Source organism: Felis catus, chromosome A2 (genome assembly GCF_018350175.1).
Source record: "Felis catus isolate Fca126 chromosome A2, F.catus_Fca126_mat1.0, whole genome shotgun sequence".
Lineage (NCBI taxonomy): Eukaryota > Metazoa > Chordata > Mammalia > Carnivora > Felidae > Felis > Felis catus.
This window is the reverse complement of record NC_058369.1, coordinates 152,123,933-152,141,397: the sequence shown is the minus strand read 5'-3', so window position 1 is coordinate 152,141,397 and position 17,465 is coordinate 152,123,933. Positions and strand designations below refer to the sequence as shown.

The 17,465-nt window shown below is 40.5% G+C and overlaps 1 protein-coding gene across 4 annotated transcripts in view; it reads right to left on the bottom strand.

The window, feature by feature from the left end:
• Nucleotides 1–17,465, bottom strand: part of CHRM2 (cholinergic receptor muscarinic 2) — a 154,360-nt gene that overhangs the window by 39,371 nt on the left and 97,524 nt on the right. The window contains exon 3 of one of the 4 annotated variants that reach the window (XR_006594621.1): nucleotides 6,643–7,485. The exons of the other annotated variants lie outside the window; for them this stretch is intronic. The gene's annotated coding sequence lies outside the window, so the exon portion shown is untranslated. Of the gene's footprint in view, nucleotides 1–6,642; nucleotides 7,486–17,465 lie in introns of those variants that run through there. 4 annotated transcript variants of the gene reach the window in all.

Below are 17,465 nucleotides of genomic sequence, written 5' to 3'. Positions count from 1 at the left end.
GTTCTCACCCTAAAGGCTCCCCAACGGGTCTCCCTGCATCCGGTCTGACTCAAATATATCCTCTACTCAATGGTTTTTCTAACTTACCAAGTTAATTGTGCCAATCTGCTGTTGGAAATTCATCGAGGGAGAATAAAACCCCAACATGGACCGTCCTACAAGACCTTTCATGCAATGGCCCCTGCCCGATGGCCTAGCCTCATCTCAAGTCAATACTATCTCCTCCCACGCTACACTCTTAACAGAATAATACACTACAGCAACACTGAAGTAGCTAAAGATACTGTAAGAAGGCGGCCGCACTCAAGCTGCTCTGTTGTTATGCATTCTGGTCTTTCTCTTTGAATGCTTCATTTTCCCCTCCAAGTCTTGGTTAAAATGTTTCCTCCTCAGATAAAGCCTCCCTTGACCACTCTAGTGAAACTTAGATTTTTTTTTCTCTCATTTCCAGAACATTTTACGTATTTGCATTCTAACAGATTTCTTGCTATGCAACGGCGTTTGCAATTCCATGGTCTCAATTAGTGTGGGGACAAGCACTGCATTTCTTCTTGGCACAGCATCTAGGACGCAGAAGGTATTCAACAAATATGTATAGGATAAATGAATATCATACCTCTGACCTAAATACACTGACTTGAAACAGAGGCCATGATACCCCCCCTCAGTGCCAATATTAGTGCTGAGTGTTTGGGAGACGCTTATTAAGTACATTCCGGTAAAGACACTGATTTATTCAGGTCATAAGACATCCTTCAATTTTATTTCTTATATTTATTATGGGCTCCCCCATATAAAAAATTAATAAAAGTGTGAGCATGCAATGCTAAAGACAGAGTAAATGGCAGTATTACTAAAAGTTTTATTCTCAAGAAAGGTAATGTAATGATTTTCCACTCTCGAGAATCAGACAAATAGTATGATAGTGATTATAAATTAGTTGCCGTCGTGTTAGACTTTTAAATTATTGTCATATTTTTTCTCTATTATTCTACAATGGGAACAAATCATCCTAAGAACTGTGAGCTCTTTAGAAGGCAGACCAACAAAGAGACACCACTACCAACACCACCACCATCAAATAACCATCACCACCACCACAACCACCATTATCACCACTGTCATCACCACCCCCACAACCACCACTGTCATCACCACTGCCACCATCACCTGCTACCTTCATCACCACCAGTACACCTTCATCAGTAATGCGAACGCTGGCTGCCAGCATATGCTAAAGTCCAGCCCAATTCATGCAAAGCTGAGTTCCCATTTGGTGGAACTATCAGCCATATTTTTCTTTCTCTCACAAGAAATTAAATCTGAGAAAATGCTAGAGGGAATGGAATCACTGGCCTGGAAAAGCAGAATTTTTGGCAAGCGGCAAACCATTATGTCACTGACAGAAGGAGAAAGAATAAATAATGGATGTGCCACAGGCTATTGTTTCTGGAAATAAGATATATAAAGTAATAGGCGTTGTTATCCTCCAGGTTGGACAAAACAAGGCAGAGATTCAAAGGAGGACAGATGAGACAGGCCTAAAATGAACACAGATACCAGAAGCTTCCCTCAAGGTGGAAGTAGGAGAGGTTTAAGGCATAAATAAGAATTTTATTCTCACGTAAAGACAATAATTCCTTTTGCTTTATCTGCAAGTGGATTTATGTGCTTCTGAAAGATGGCCTTTATTGAACTTTAGGAAAGACGCCAGGGTAAAATAGAGTCGTGTTGACATTCTCCAAAAGGACTGTGCTTCTTTTCCTCTAAGGCCCAGTATGTAGAATGTCCAAATATCAGATCAATCAGTAACAGGACAGTCAAACCATTCTGCCCTTTTTAGAATCATGGAAACAGAGCATCAGTTTTCAAATAGTTAAACAGAGAGTTTGCAGGTTTTACCACTGTTTTCTCCTTTCAGAGATTAACACCAAAAATCCAGATGCAAGTAGTGGATGCGGCGGGGGGGGGGGGGGGGGGGGGGGGGGGGGAAGGAAATGAAGAAAAGAAAAGATCCTTTGCTTGTAAGGAACTCAAGATTCTTTTAGTTGGTCCTTTGGTTCTAGTGCAGAACTTTATCAAAGTCATAAAAGAAAGATAGGCATCACCAATTGCTTCTTGTCAAAAGTAAATCTATCCTCTTCCATTTTATATTTTTTCCCCTGGGTCTTTTTAACTACAGTCTTTTCTGTCATATTTTCCCCAAGCTTCTTCAGCATACCTTTAAGTTATTCACCTAGATACAGGGAAGTCATGGGGTCTAGACTATGAGATACAGTTAAAACAGTGCTGGAATGGGGTAGGGCCCGACAGAGTCCAAATCTAGGTTGGCTACTCTCTGACTTGGGGATGGACATTTTACCTTCTACGGACTTGTGTTCTATCATCTAGAAAATGAACAAGTTAGTCTAGACGATCTTTGAGATCTGCTCCTCATTCTAATTTTCCCAGCTTCTATGCTGGCAGATTTCGGCAAATGTCTTGAGAAACAATTCATTCAACGTTCAATATTTTTTCAGTGCTCATTATTACCCGACACTGGGTTATGTTTAAAGTGAACCAAGGAGATGGAGAAGAAGAGTAATTAAGTTCTCTTGCTTAATTATTCCAGTTATTTTCCTCAGATCTTTTGAAAGTTAAGGAAGCTGGAAGAACATTATCTTCACCTTCCCTCTCCGTTTTCCAAAAGAAACAGGAAGGAAAGATGGTGATCTTGGGCTTATGGCACAAGTGACATTTCTGAGAGTCACCAGTGGGGCAGGCGAGGAAGGCAATCTAACCGTAAAGTTATAAGGAAAAAGGGAAGAAGAGAAAAGGCCTTTTTCTCTAAGATATTGACACAGGAGTTTTAGGAAGAGTCAAACATTTTGAGACAAGATCACATGGTGGAGAATTATAGTTAGCCTGCTAGTACAAAATAGGTGGTCATTAAATGTTGCTGAATGAGTGAGGGTGAATCCAACCAAAAATTATTTTTTTGAGATGTATGTGCTCATTCCAAAAAGTCTAAGACACAGTCTCTACATTTAACAAGAATTACAATGCAGTCGGGCAAGAATTATACGACCCCCCCCCCCCCCAACCACACCGTCACATGAAGGTCAAATAAAATACAGAGTTGAGACCATTTAAGTAAATAATAATAAACTAAAGATGGGTAGGATACAAAAAATAGGGGAGGGCTTATCTTGCATGGGAGTCATGGCAAAAGAGCAAATGAACAGATTTAGTTGTAGAAGAATTAAGTAAAGGAGATAAAGAAATAAAACTAGAAATACAGTTTGGAAGCAAACCATAAAGATACACTTTGGTATGGACTGAATATGTGTCCTCTGTCCCACCCAACTTCCTATGTTGAAGCCTCATCCCCCGAGTAATGGTATTTGAGATGACGCCTAGAGGGCCTTCATACCTCACTATGGGATTAGTGCCCTTATACGAAGAAACACCAGAGTTTGTCCTCTCTCTGCAAGTCAGGAAGAGAATCATCAGCAACCAAATCGATGGGCACCTTGCTCTTGGAAGTCCCAGCCTCCAAAACTGTGCAGAAAATACTGTCTATTGCTTGAGCCATCCAGTCTATGGTACTTTGTTACAGCATCCCAAGTTGATTTCATCCGATAGCTCGTGGGAAACATTTGTTTTGAGACAGTGGTTTTGGGAAGACAGCAATAATTAAAGTAGCACTTGGAAAGATTAATGAGCTAAAAGGGTGCATGCGAGTTTACGAGAAATAAGGATGCCCCAAACAGAAGGAAGATAAACTGGTGGCTGTGCCCCGTTAGAAGGCTCTTTTAAGAATGAAAGGGGATTATGTAATATTTGTGGGAACCAGAACACAAAAGAAAGCACTGAGCAGGCAAGAGAGAAAGGCCTAGTCACAAAACAATACATAAAACCTGATGGGTGGGTCAGGGATGAAGTTACTGGAATCAAGTGGGACACCTGAGAGGGATGCTTTCAGTGTCCACAGCCGAGCCAGGTCCAGAGTCAAAATTGGATAAGCGGTGGGTCAAGAGTTTGGAGGCACATGGAAATCACAGTTCAAGGCAAAGTAGCAATGAGGCAGATACTCAGGAGTCAGATGGATCCAAGGGGAGAAACAAACTTCAGTCTAGGGCCAGACAGAGCCCAAAGTAACAGACAACTTGGGATTGGAAAATTAGAAGGCACTGATAGATCGATAAATGTTCTATTGTTTAAAATATTCATGAAAAGTCATCCCTCAGTTGCTGTTTGAACATTTCTAGTGCTAGGAATTTTTCAAGTATGAAAGTAGCTCATTCTACTTTTGGTACAGGCCTAATTATTAAGAAGTTATTCTTTATTCTAAAATAAAGTCCACCACCTTGTTCTTAAGGAAAAAAAAAATGATCGTAGGTCTGCAAATATTTAAAATGTTTAACTTCTACATAACATCCCCTCAGATAACTCAAGCTGACGATCTTGTCTCTTTCTAAGCAAAATATCTCTGCTTCTTCAAACATTCCTCATATATCTTAGATTCTCTATTATTATACATAGAACTGAATATAATATTCAAATAGGCTCTGATGAGTATGATTATTACGGCTCTTCTCCGGAGCACAATATTTCCATTAATTTTCATCTGATCGATCATATGATGCCATGGGTGTTATTGGTTTATGTTAATGGATACTGGATCAAGTTAGAGCAAAGAACATGATGTTTATCCTTCTTCTCAAATCCCCATGCTGTAACATAAATGTGTGTGTGTGTGAAAGAAATTCACAGCAGAGCTACAAAGCTATTGGTAGTTCCAGAATTTTACAAAATTCTTAAAGGATACAAATATTTGGGATCATATCGTAAAAGAAAGGAAATTACAGAAGAAGATTACTCAGAGTATAAGTGTAGTTTCAGGGAAACTCTAAGCTCACAGCATGGACGCAGGGAGCGAAAAGGGGTCCAGGAATAGAAAGGGAGAAGGTTAGGACAAAAGTCTACCAGAAATGACAGAAACAGAGAACAGAAATAACATAAGGAAGGAAGTAATAAAAGAAAACCAGAAGACTTGTAGATCTAAATAAAGTTTCGGTCCTTAAGTTGGAAGGCACTGATGTGTGTTACGAAGGATGTATTTGTAGTCAACTTGTAAAATGTGCAGCTTTTCTTTATATAAATTAAGCCAGATCTACTTGCCTGCACATAGACTGCTGATATTTTGAACCAAGTCTCGGTTTAATTTGTTTATTGTTCCATATTGTCAAGATCTTTTTAAATTCTGACTACGATACCCATTTGCTTTCCCTTCCTTATTTGCATTATTCACAAATCTGCTAACCACGCCCACCTTGCCATCAATGCCTTGATACAACGTTAACAGGCAAAACTTCGCAACATTCTAATTGGGGATGTGAACCTTTAAGGCCCCTCCAAGGAGTAATTAATTAATCGCTTCTGCATAGAAGTGTTCCATCAGTTTGGGGCCGCACTTTACCTTCCCTACCTTCCACAGCCACAGACACAGGTCCTGAAAAATGGTGCCAAATGGCTACTTATGATCAAAATGTACAAGATGTCTGATGTTCTTTTCTTTCAACGTTTATTTATTTTTGGGACAGAGAGAGACAGAGCATGAACGGGGGAGGGGCAGAGAGAGAGGGAGACACAGAATCAGAAACAGGCTCCAGGCTCTGAGCCATCAGCCCAGAGCCTGACGCGGGGCTCGAACTCACGGACCGCGAGATCGTGACCTGGCTGAAGTCGGACGCTTAACCGACTGCGCCACCCAGGCGCCCCTGATGTTCTTTTCTTATATCTGTTCAGAAAACTTGATGGACTTTTATTTATAGTCTTATGAATTCATGACTGTTCCCAGTCATCACAGGGCCCTAATTTTCACATGTGCATTAAGCCACCAGTCTACACGTAAAGCTTGCTCCTGACGGACAGCAAGTTCACCAGCGGGGTAAGTTCTTAAATTCTTCTTTTGCTGCTCTGTGAAATCTTGAGCTAGCATTTTCATCTTCCTGGTGTTACGACACTCCTTTCACCCTACAACACCGCTCAAGAACTTTTGACACTGATTCCACAAACGCATCAATAAATTCTATTTTAGTACCTAGATTTAGTTTCAACTCCAAACAAAATTAAAATAGCGGGGGCCAGGTCCTGAGTGTACACAGTTTGTGCGATGAAAGCAAAGTACAGATCGGTTGAGTGTGCTGCCATTTGTGTCAAAAGCACAAGCAATTTTTATGCAAAGTTCAGAACTTGTGCAGAATTATATACAGGATCTTTTGCAACGGTTGCCTTTCTGGAGGGAAACAGAGGACAGTAGGCTGGCGTGCAAATGCAGGCAAAATACTGCGTGACTACATGAACCTTTTCAATGTCTATCGTGTGTATCTATTCCTTATTCAAAGGAATGTTTTAAACTGAAAACAAAAATCTCTACTGACTCCCAGGTCTTTGGACTTTGGGAACCAATAAAACTTAAAAATAGGAGCTAGCATAACATTGTTAATTTTTTATTTTGCGACATAAGGATCACTAACCCATGCCATCAGCATCATTTCGTTTAAACAGAAACAAAAGTATGTGAAACCGGAAAAAAACAAACAAATGACGAAAGTAATATCAGAATAAGAAGCTCTGTTAAATTAGAGTTTTAGAAAATAAGTTCAACTGAATTGTTTTATTATTATCATTTTGTAGAAGAGAAACATTTAGAAGCCAGTGATTCAAACCAGAAGACTTTCTCAGGCTAACTTGTCCTTCTTTGGCATCAACTGTTCTTCTGCCCTTTCTGGTTTGCCACATATTCTCCTTAGAAAAACGTGGAAGCAAAACAGTATTTTTGGAGTTCTACCTCCCTTTGGTAATCTGAAAATTATACAGTATTCTAAAAGGCAGGGGACCTAGCTTCCCCTCGAGCTTTCTCAGAATAAAGGCTTCAGGTTGTTTTTGCCACCCATATTCACCCTTTTTTTCCCCCACATCTTAGTTCATTTAGGTATTTTCCCTCCAAATACTACTCCAGTGATTCCAACATGCCATTGTTTTGTATTCATCTTGGTCCTTGTGTTTCACGTCCCAGTTCGTATATGTATCGTAAGGTTCCCTTTAACACATGAACCCACTGTAATAACTGTCTGTGGCTGGACACGGGGGCCTGATTCCACTGTGATATGGGCTCAGATGAAAGTTCCTTTTGCATTCATTTGGGTGTCTGTAGGAGCTTCTCTTTCTTTTTAATTTCTCTTTTAATTAGACTGTCCTCGTTTCATTTGTTGGACCCCTCCATTTATTTTGAACTATTTCTTCTTGTCGAGTAGCTGGACATGCAATTTTACTGCTGCTTCCTCTTCTGTTTTGACATTTCCTTTGCTCATTAAAATGGCACGGCCTCTCCCTCTGCCAATTTCTTTTTGCTTTTGTGTCACCGATCAGTGTGCCTTGGTCAATGAGAAGTAAATCCAGAGGAGCCAGTCCATTCTCCACTTCTTCAACTCCTGAACTCTGCAGGTGACAGTAAAACAAGACATTTCCTTTCAGATGGCTTCCATTTGGCAAAAATTGAGTCGTAACTGATATGGAGATGTTTGAATTCCTTCGCTCTTAATATATGCTGTTTCTGTAGCAGTGTGGACACCTGGATTAAGAAAGCACTTTGACCATGTGGTCTGTATAAACCATCGTAAATGCTACTGCTTCTGTTTCGCTATTCATTTGTCATCATTTCAAAGCTCACCATACTGCCGGGTGCCTGGGTGGCTCCGTCAGCTTGGTTAAGAGTCTGACTCTTGATTTCGGATCAGGTGACGATCTCCTGTTTCTTGAGTTCGAGCCCCGCATTGGGCTCTGTGCTGACAGCACAGAGCCTGCTTGGGATTCTTTCTCTCCCTCTCTCTCGCTGCTCCTCCCCTATTTGCTCTCTCACTTTCAAAATAAAAGAAAACTAAAAAAAAAAGTTCACTGCCTCTCTGCATTAATTTATAGATTTCTATCCTTTAAAATTTTTTTTAATGTTTATTTATTTTTGAGACAGAGAGAGACAGAGCATGAACGGGGGAGGGGCAGAGAGAGAGGGAGACACAGAATCGGAAGCAGGCTCCAGGTTCTGAGCCATCAGCCCAGAGTCCGACGCGGGGCTCGAACTCACGGACCGCGAGATCGTGACCTGAGCTGAAGTCAGACGCTTAACCGACTGAGCCACCCAGGCGCCCCTAGATTTCTATACTTTAATATAATTCTTTGTTTTAGAGATGTAACTGACAAATTCTTTTTGTTTGTGGAGCTATAACTGATATACAACATTATATTAGCTTCATAATACATGTATGTATATTAGACATACAACATCATGATTCAATATCATACATCAGCATCATAATAATTCGATATCATATATCAATATCATAATAATTCATTATTATACTTTAATATCATTCTTGACGTAGAAAGTCCCCCATCCGTGTTACACCTGTTTTACTGAAACAAGGTACGGCCTCTGTGGCATTGCATCAGCACTGACTCTTATGCAACAAGTTTTCTAATATCTGTGAGATTCTATGACACCCAGAAAGTATTCTGTTCCAATTATGTTTCAGTGTTTCAGAAGGTAAAAAAGCTTAATTGCGATTAGTTTTGGTCACTCTTAATAAACTCCACTTGTTTTATTAGATGTAGTTTTCCCACTGGTCAGAAAAGAGAGGTAAAAAAAAAACAAAAAAAAAAAAACACAACTGAATAGATGTTACAGAGAGAAAAGAGACCAATTCCATGGCTGCCTGTGCTGAAGAGTCACAACGACAGTTATACTCGGATTAAGAGCCCGTGAAGAAAGGGACAATTCTATCTTAATGGACTCTTCAGCTCCTTTTTTTTTTTTTTTTTCTAACTGCAAAGGGAAAGGAAGTAGAAAGCTTGTATGTCTTGTGGGAGACTGGACAAAGAAAGAAGAAAACATTTTGGCAATGCTCACTGGTCTCGTAATATTTTTGGGTATGTTTTGCAGGCAGGCAATTGAAAACTGGTTTGCTTCCAGCCCTTAAACTGCCAAGGCCGACAGAAGACCATAATACGAAACATCCCGGCAGCATTCAGAAAGCTCACAGAGGTCACAGAATGTCAAGATTTGGGTTAGTCTTCATTGCCTACAAAATCTACAGGGGAGAAAGAGTTAAAACCGATAGAAGAAGCTGGAGTCGAAGTGTTCTGTTACACAGCGATCCTCTATAGATTATTCCATAGAAATGTTCTTAATTTGTTCCCAATCCTCTTGGAAAATATACATTGATGCGTAGATGTATTTACCCATTTCTTAGAGACTGCCAGGAACAGATATGAATTAATTATTTGAAAATCATGTTCCCATGTAAATGTTACACTGTCAGAATTTACTTTTTTTTTTGCACGAAATATTACCTGGGGAGGAATTAGTTGACCAGTTATGCCAACTGGTCATATATTTTGGCCAACATATATGGCACAGCAGCAGAGGGCCCAACTTTTAAAACAAGAATTTTCCACAAAATAAAATGTATTAAAAATTTCTTTTAATTTATTTCATCAATGGACTCAACTAAACAGTGCGGTGTGCAGAGACGAAGTACAAGAGGGGACCCAAGTGCCTCCGAAAAGAGAGGCTGTTTCTGTTATAACATCTGGGACCAAGTCAGAAACCTGGGTAAACTGTTATAGCAGGAGTCTGTCCAGGTCTGTGTGTAGGCACTGGTTCTCAACCCCAGAAGCACGTTAGAATCATCCGGAGAAGTCTTTTAACTAATGCCTCTTCCTGGGTTCCACCCAAGTGACTCTGATTTAACTGTTCTACCGTGGGATCCAGGCATCAGTGTTAGGTGATTCTTAGGTGAGACCAGGGCTGTGATCCCTGGTTAGCGACACCATGCCTCTAGGTACGAACAGATGAGCCCACAGCTGATCTGTCTAAACTAGCTTAGTGGGGAATGGTGCCTCGAATAAAGAAAAGTCAATGTCATCCATTAATTTCAGCACGTTCTTCCCTAAGTTTTCATCCTTGAAAACAAAACATCTGAGATCCTGCAGCACAGAGCTCTTGTGGGTCAATTAACTTCCTCCTGAGTTCCCATCAGCCTTTTTCAGGCAAAGCATCCATCACCCGCTGTGAGGTAACCATCGCTCTACTCCTTTGCTCCCCTGCATTCAAGTTCTTTCAAGCTAGGGATCACATTTTCTTTAACTCTCTTTTTCATTCCCTATCACTATGCCCACACCAAGTGTCGGAGATAGACACTTATTCCATAAGTATATTAATTAATGGAAATATACGGAGATGTGAGGCATCAGGGGTCTCCATTACTCTGGGTATTCCCGTTTTATTTTTTCTTTCTTTTCTTCTGGTCTAGACTTTCTGCTCTCTTCCCTCCCTTTTTTTTTCTGTTTGTTTTTTGTTTATTTGTTTGTTTTGCTCCTCTTGAACTCTTGGACAAAGTTTTGCCTCAAAAGTAATTTTCTCTCTCTTTTTCCCTGCTCCACTTCGGCTCCCTTCTCTCATTCATCCATGTAATATCACAATCCAGTTGTATTAAGCTATGCTGTGACTTCTATCTTCAATTTACCTGCAAGTGGTGAAGTTCTTTTGAAAGCAAGGGCTATATCTTCATCAGAGTTCCTACTACTGTGTAGAGAATCATTTCAGTCCTTAATAAATCCTTGTTGACTTTCAGGGATTTAATTATTTTTCTGCGAGTGAACTCTGAGTCAGTTGGAGGCGGCTTCTCAGGAGTACAGAAAGTGCTTTGCATAAATGTAGGTTTTCATGAGACCTTTACTGGCTCTTGTAACCCGGTGCTGCTGTTTATTCCCCGTACAATGCCATGCTCTAGAAGATGAAGCATATCTTGTAAGTTTTGTGTTGTTTTCCAAACCACTTCTAAGGAAATGAGATTTTTACTCTTCCAAAAATTGTACTTCTCCATGAACTTTGAATTGAAAGGATGTTTTCACCTTCTGAATATGAAGGGCCTAACAGATGACCCCTGAGACCAGGGCGTAGGCTTTCTGTTCTTATTTAGAGTTTATCTAAATTTATCTAAATTTCTCTTCCCCCTCCCCTACCACTCTACCCTGCACCACCCATTCACCGGACAATAATATTGTTACTCCAGAGTTTTTAAAACGTGGCTATATGCCCCTCAGTGTAGCCTGAGACCCTATTATCTTCTACAGATGTCTAAAAAAGTTCACTGAGAAGCTATTTTTATGTTCATGCCCCGGACCCTGAACCTTTTTTGGGAATGGTCTGATGTCACATGAACAATGGTGACCCAAGTCCTCTTCCTTCCTCCCCTCCTTGCCCCGCCCCACCCCACCTGGCCCTGCCCAGCCTGGCCTCTCCCCTCCACATATAAATGGTCAGCCTTCCTGTGAGTTCCTTTCTGCTTCACATTTCTTTCCTTCTATCTTCCATTCATGCTTGTTTTCTGGGCCCCTTCTCCTAACTCTTTTCTCTAACAAAATGTATTTAGATACCTCTCTCTGTTAAAAAGTTTGAGAATTTACTCACCAATAAACTTATATAATTGATTAAAAAATGAATAAACATACATCTGCTACTGTCCTAATTTTGATATTAAAATATGCTCCGAAGTATGAATCTTACAGATTGAGAAAACAGTAAAAGAAACAATATCTTAAAATACTACTTTTTATATTTACTAACTGAACAGAAATATTTTTGTTTTCATTAAAAATATACAATGAAGGGACCTCATCAAAATAAAAAGCTTCTGCACAGCGAAGGAAACAATCAGCAAAACTAAAAGGCAACCAACAGAATGGGAGAAGATATTTGCAAATGACATATCAGATAAAGGGTTAGTATCCAAAAGCTACAAAGAACTTATCAAACTCAACGCGCAAAAAACAAATAATCCAGGGAAGAAATGGGCAAAAGACATGAATAGACACTTCTCCAAAGAAGACATCCGGATGGCCAACCGACACATGAAAAAATGCTCAACATCACTCATCATCAGGGAAATACAAATCAAAACCACAATGAGATACCACCTCACACCTGTCAGAATGGCTAACATTAACAACTCAGGCAACAACAGATGTTGGCGAGGATTCAGAGAAAGATCTCTTTTGCATTGTTGGTGGGAATGCAAGCCGGTGCAGCCACTCTGGAAAACAGTATGGAGGTTCCTCAAAACACTAAAAGTAGAACTACCCTACGACCCAGCAATTGCACTAGTAGGCATTTATCCAAGGGATACAGGTGTGCTATTTCGAAGGGACACATGCACCCCTATGTTTATAGCAGCACTATCAGCAATAGCCAAAGTATGGAAAGAGCCCAAATGTCCATCAATGAATGAATGGATAAAGAAGATGTGGTATATATATATATATATACAATGGAGTATTACTCGGCAATCAAAAAGAATGAAATCTTGCCATTTGCAACTATGTGGATGGAACTGGAGGGTATTAAGCTAAGTGAAATTAGTCAGAGAAAGACAAAAATCCTATGACTTCACTCATATGAGGACTCTAAGAGACAAAACAGATGAACATAAGAGAAGGGAAACAAAAATAGTATAAAAACAGGGAGGGGGACAAAACAGAAGAGACTCATAAATATGGAGAACAAACTGAGGGTTACTGGAGGGGTTGCAGGAGGGGGGATGGGCTAAATGGGTAAGGGGCATTAAGGAATCTACTTAAATCCTTGCTTCACTATATACTAACTAATTTGGATGTAAGTTTAAAAAAATAAAAAATAAAGTTAAATTAAAAATATATATATATACAATGAAAATATTTGTAGTGGAAACAACTTGGTTGAAGACACATCATTTTAAAAGTATGTTGGGATAGCATTTTAAAGGACAGTCATTTGAAAGTTTGGTTCTAAGCTCGGTTTAGTTCCATACTTGTGCAACTGGTTTATTGAGTCTAACCCAGTGAGCTTTAAACATGAAATAGTAAATATTTTGTTCATCATTGACCCAACCATGCTTGGTAAAATTGTTCTTTAATGTTATCTTAGGGAGATCCCAGATGGTCTCAGTTACTGTGATGGCCCACTCCACTTTAAGACATGCCTCATCACCAAGAGGGACTGTATCTCTGGTTTCTGAGTAGGGCGGGGTCCTGACTACTTGATTTCACTCCTACTCAAGCACCTTGGAATGAGGGGGTGGGGCGTTCTGGTCGTGGAGCTGGCTTTCCCACTTTGCCCAGGGTCTTGCTCCTCTCGAGTGGGATGAGTCAGAAGAAGAGAAGAGGGAAAGAGGAGATTCTCTGGCACAGTTTTTTATACCTGAACTATGTACGAGGCTTCAGGCTCATTCCATGGGCTTCTGGCAACCTCTGTTAACATGTCAGTCCCTGTGTGGATGATGTGGGTGGTTTTCTAAGGCAGTGAGCCGCTTTATTCTAGCCCTTTCTATCCCCCAAGACCCAGTTATAGAGAAGCAATCTTGTCTGTCTTTGGCCACCAGCAATAGTTCGCTCCGTCTCTTCTCGGGCTGAGTGCCTCAGTGCTCAGTGGCCAGGCTTCAGGACACCCACACAGCTCCTGCGCTGCCTGTGCTGTCTGCTCCCCTGAACCTGGAGCTGCAGGAACCACGGGGACAGTGACTGTACTACACCAGGCATCCAGGAACTGGGGTGGGGTAGCCCCCATCCTTCATTTCATCTTCACTGTTTGCTCTAGTCCCTTATCATCCACTTCAGAGATCTCCAGGAAAATGTGGGCCCTGGTGTCTGTGACTATGTTTAAGTACATCTTCCACATTCTGGGGACACTGTAAAGATCTCCCAACAATCCCATCATCAATGTCCCTATTTCCACTCCGATAGAGTTCAGACGGGGCCTGTAGGACTGGCAATCCTAGAACCTGATATTGGTACCCACATCTCTCAGGCACCCTTATGTCAATGAACAAATTCCTTGTTACTCCCTCACCCAAATCACTTATCCTGGGTGGAAATCTATAGGCCCCTTTAAAATGTGAACTTTATTTAGGGCCACCTGGGTGGCTCAGTTGGTTAAACATCTAACTCTTGATTTCAGCTCAGGTCATGATCTCAAGGTTCATGGGACCGAGTCCTGCAGCCTGCTTGGGATTCTCTCTCTCACTCTCTCTGCCCCTCCTTTGCTAGCGCATGCCTGTGCGTGCATTCTCTCTCAAAAGAAATAAATATTTTAAAAATGTTTAAAATTTATACTTTAGGATATATTTTATTTATTTTATTTTATTTACTTTGGGATATATTTTAATGTAAAAATTAGTTTAGTAGTAGATGCATATTTACTTGGTTATAAGCTATATACATTTATTTATGGGTGAATTCTCAATTTTATGTTTAGCTGAAAGATGTGTAGAGAGAACACCATTAGAGGAAAGAGGGTAGGGAAGGAGTGCGGAAAAGAGGGTAAGAGGAAGGTGGCAGGAAGACAAGGTGAAGGGGAGAGAAGAGAAAAGGGGCGAGAGGAAGAGAGGCCAGGACTTGGGTTACCATTGTTCTTGTGACACTGGGTCCTACCCTAGAAGAGGTGCAGGGTCTCCAGGGCACAAACATAAAAACACTCTCTCAGCCCCTTTTCTGGACATCTTTCAAAGGCAAGGGAACAACTGAGACGGGCAGATTAGACTGAGTGACACACAGGTTCTTAATAATAATAATAATAATAATAATAATAATAATAATTATGCTGTCAACTGAAGACGCATTGAGGACACAGCAGGTGGCTCACCTCTGTCCTATCCCCATGAGAAGACTGTTTCGGGTCACTGGTGTCTCTTCTCCCTCTGCCCCCCAGGACTTCCTCACCTGTTCTCACTTTCAGCAGATGGCCCTGTCCCTTGTTCTTACAATGAGAAAACAGAAATTAATGAAAGGAAACGTCCACATGCTCCCACTGTGCATTTACCAGCTATGAGCATCAGAGCATCTCCTAGCATGCTGCTACCAGAGATGACGTCGCTACATCCAAACCAGGGACAGCGTCCCCCTCATTCAATAGGGTTCCATCTTTTCTCATCTACCCCAGGATGTCTCTCTCCTAGTTTTCTCCTCCTTTTCACTTGGTTCATTCCCATTAGCATACAAATAATTTGCCAAATTCTCACAAGAAAAATGGAAAGGTTTTTTTTTTTTTTAATGACACCAGTGTCATCAGTTTCAAGATGTGCCCTCAAACAGAGAGACTGCATTACATCAAGCAACCACAAGGAAGGACCTGCTATGTTTCCAAAACGGGTGATCAAATGGCAAATATTTAGTTATTAAATTTCTAGCTTGGTTCATTAGGTATCAAAAATTAACTTGACTTCTGAGTGAACTGATTTAATAATTCTTGGATTGATAACATGGTTTGATTAATTAGAGATGTGGCTTCAATAAAATCTTCACATTTTGATCTAGACATGAAGATTTCTTATGAAGTAACCCAAGTCGCTGAGGGGTCATAATATTTTTAAACAGTTTCAGAATTCTACAAAACATCTTGTATATTCAGAAAAAAAAAACAAAAGAAAAGAAAAAGAAAACCTTCTCAAATGACTGAGGGTAAAGATACTAGATGTTTAATATATTATGGAGACTTGTAGTCCTGGTATACTCTTTGTGGCTTTCTCAGATAAATATATGTATTCCTGAGCTAGTAATTCATTTGTCAGAGATCCTCACTTATTTCTTGGGTGTTACTAAGCAGTAGTCCAAAGAACAATCCAATATTTTCATAATACTGAGGATGTCCTTGCACAGCAGAGAAATGTACTCGTATTTTTCCTCCGACTTCTGTCTTTGTCAGCTTGTTTAACTCTATACTTCTGGTTCATCTTCCAGTGGACCAGGAGTAAGTCAACACTTGGAAATCAGAATATACTGAGTACCACGTCAATAATGACACTCTTGGTTCCTTACTTAACAGACTATTTGGGGTGGCGGGAAGCATAATGACCGCTTTTGTGTTGATGGGAGTGAGCTGCCTCCAATGGATGGGCTGGAAAAGTCACAGAGATGGCCATTCAAAGCCCTGGCTTCCTGCCCTGGTGAGTTCCTGACTTACGGTATTGCCTACTCAGCACAAATTAAAGTGGTGTTTTGGCACTTGGTCTATAGGGCCAGCCAAGATGGCTGTCAACCCAGGCCAAAATATGGACTTCTTCGGTTAGGTGCTCCTGAGGAGACCTGAGGGTACAGTCCCAGGCAGTCCTGGGCAGTGGGTCCTGGGGCTCACCTCCCATCATCTCAGACGTAGCCTCTAAGTAGAACATATCCACTGTCTGCTAAGGCGTGGGCAGGAAAAGGGGTCATCATGCTACTGCTTGCACATACCTTCTGATAAAATGGGTGTCATAATAACAAAAGAAGAGGAAAAAACACTTCTCATGGTTCCATTCCCTCTCTCTGTTCCATGCAGGCATTAATTTGTTACTTCAGGTTACCCTTTTAAACAACCCCCCTGGCAACTGACCATATAACCACAGGCAAAGGGAGGTGAGCCAAGGCTCATGTATCAGCAGTCCCCATTTATTTAATAATAAAGGATAATGTGAAGACGGCCTAACAACCGAAAAGGGAGTATATTAGTAATTTTCAAACCCACTGGGCATTTGTGGGGTGTGGGGTGTGGGTAGAGGCTTCCTGTCTCCTTTGCAACTGATAAGCTCCACTTCTATCTATTTAATATATTGGTGTTCTGTAATGGAGAATTCCAAAACCAGATCTATTTCCAATCTGGGCTTCCTGTTACTATCTATACCCATTAATCTTAGGTCAGAGTGAAACAGCTTTTCTAGATGACTAAGAGTTGGCATTTCCCCCTAAACAGTACATTTATATTAAGGATCATCTAGAAAATAGTTCAAACAGAAAAGAAATAGTACATAAAAAGAATGCATAAAAACTAAGGAAGAACCAAAACAAAAAGGCCACTGACTAACAATCCTTTCTCTTTCTTCTCGTAAAGGCCATATGCTATATTCTATGCCATTCCAGAATCCTGAAATAGACTCCTTCTTTTCACGAGCTCACCCCCCCTTGTTCAAAACTCTTTTTAAATTCTACTCTCTATGATGACAATTATAGTATCTCTCCTTTTCCCACCAAAAATCTACATCAGAGGGGAGAGAGAATCCAAGAATTTTTCCTTCTGAGCTACTTCTAACACCAAGAGGAGTGTAAGGATGAAATAAGGTGCTCGATAATTATCAGTTGACGCATTATACCCATTTATTTTACAATAAAATGTATGACAAAAAATTAAAATAAAAACTCGCTATCTATGCCCACAAGTACAGTTAGTGTTCATATGGCAATTTATAACACTTTGCGTAGATAACACATGCTTAATGTGCCAAGTTGAAATTCAGGCATCAAAAGAACAGGTCCTCACTGTTATCAACTTAGTCTCATGAGAGTATTAAAACCAAACAAACAAACAAACCAACAGACAATCCCCCCAAAACACCTAGCACCAAAGGACATACAGAATA